Source organism: Gorilla gorilla, chromosome 3 (assembly GCF_029281585.2).
Source record: "Gorilla gorilla gorilla isolate KB3781 chromosome 3, NHGRI_mGorGor1-v2.1_pri, whole genome shotgun sequence".
Lineage (NCBI taxonomy): Eukaryota > Metazoa > Chordata > Mammalia > Primates > Hominidae > Gorilla > Gorilla gorilla.
In genome coordinates this window covers 100415886-100417962 of record NC_073227.2, presented here as the reverse complement: position 1 = coordinate 100417962, position 2077 = coordinate 100415886, and the positions used below count along the sequence as shown (strand labels likewise).

Here is a 2077-nt window from a genome sequence, read left to right as displayed (position 1 = left end):
TATTTGATTTTAGGCAAAGGTGCAAAATAAGTAAATAGAGAAAGAACAGGTTTGGTTTCTTTGAAAAAATAAATGGTGTTGGAACAATTGAACACCCACATGCAAACAAAACATAACAAAAGGAAAAGTTAAACTTTACACCTATATCTTTTTTTGTTTGTTTTTAGAAACTGATATTTATTTTTCGTCAACCTTATTTCCATGTTGCTTAAGAGCCTGTGCAAGAACAGCTTAAGACCATTCAGTGGTTGCTCCTACGCATTCAGTGGCCTGAGTGGTGGGAGCTGCAGACCAGTCTTTTGTGGCAGGCCAAGCGCTCCAGTCTTCAGCAGGGAACTGCTGAATAGGCACAGAGGGCACCTGCACATCTTTAGACCAGTCTACAACCTCAGACTGAGTAGCAGTGAACTCAGGAACTGGAGCAGTCCATTCACCTTTAAAATCCTCCTTAGTCACAGCGTTTTCAGCAGCAGCCTGCTCTTCTTTTTCAACAGAATCTCTGTAGAAGTAGAGATCAGGCATGACCTCCCATGGGTGTGTACGGGAAATGGTGCCACGCGTAGGCAGAACTTCCCGGACCAGTATCCGTCACATCAAACCCACTGAGTGAGCTCCCTTGTTGTTGCATGGAATGGCAATGTCCACATAGCGCAGAGGAGTATCTGTGTTACACAGAGCAATGGTAGGTAGGTTAAGATAAGATGCCTCCGTGAGAGGCTGGTGGTCAGTCCTGGGGTCAGTAAAGGACTGGAAGTAAACCACAGGAAGTCATGGCTCTTGGAAGGCTGCCTGTATCTGGTTAGTGAAGGTTTCAGGAGTGAAGGGGCCAGCAATTTGGAGTGGCTCCAGTGGCAGCAGCAAACGTCAGCTTGGCCCTCTAGCCAGTATTCCTGGAGGATATAACACTGACATCAGCAGGGTTTTCAATGGCAACAATGGCACGAGCTGCCAGCAGAGGCTTCTCCCAGGTCCTCTTCAGATTTATGATGTAGATGCCATCACTTTTCCTTTTATAGATGTACTGTTCCATTTGGAAGTCAAGATTGGCGCCACGTAAGTGGGTTCCTGCTGCAAGGAATTTAAGGACATCCTCCTTCATTTGCAGGACATCAAGGGCTCCAGACATTGTGAAAGTTTCCCTTTAAGTTACGACGGGAATTCACAACAAAGCTGTATGGACTCTTCTGTAGGTAGCGCGGAAAGGCTGTATCACTATTAATGCAAAGTAGATAATAGATCTAAATGTAAAACCTAAAACTATAAAGCTTTTAGAAGAACACATGAATTGGGGTTAGGCAAGATATCAAAGAGTTATCAGACATGATATCATAAGTGCTATTCATTTATAAAAAAGATAAATTGGATTTTAATAAAAATTTAAAACTTTTTGCTCTCGGAAGGACACTGTTAAGAAAATGAAAAGATAAGCTATGTACTAGGATAAAATATTTTCAACGTATATATCCGACAAAGGACTTCTGTCCAAAATAGAAAAAGAACTCTCAAAATTCAACAGTAAGAAAATAAAAACTCAATTAAAATATAGGTAAATGATTTGAACAGATACTCAACAATGAGGATATATGGATACAAATAACCACACAAAAGGATACCTACTATTTTTCATCATTGTAGATATGAAAATTAAAACCACATAATTTTCAATATTGAATAGTTAAATTTACAAATATTGAAAATACCTATTGCTGATGAGGATGCAGAGAAATTTTAACTCTCATACATTCTTTATGGGAATTACACGGGCCTTGAAACTGAACAAAATTGTCCCCTACTTCAAAATTAATTGGAACTGGTGACTCTTTATCCCTTCCAATTTTTCCCTTTTGGAATGAAAAAGTTTATACTGTCTATATTTAATGTCTGTGCCTGTCCCACCATTGTGCTTTGGATTCAGATAACTTGCTTTCTTGTTTTACATGTCCATAGAAAGACAACTATTTTTTCCCAGAATGGATCATACCTAGTGATATGGTTTGGTTCTGTGTTCCCACCCAAATCTCATGTTGAATTGTGATCCTGACTGTTGGAGGTCAGGACTGGTGGGAGGTGATTAGAT

The 2077-nt window shown here is 39.8% G+C and overlaps 1 pseudogene; it reads right to left on the bottom strand.

The window, feature by feature from the left end:
• Positions 1 to 231: 231 nt before the first annotated feature.
• Positions 232 to 1126, bottom strand: LOC101135026 (small ribosomal subunit protein uS2-like; annotated as a pseudogene).
• Between the last annotated feature and the right edge of the window lie 951 nt (positions 1127 to 2077).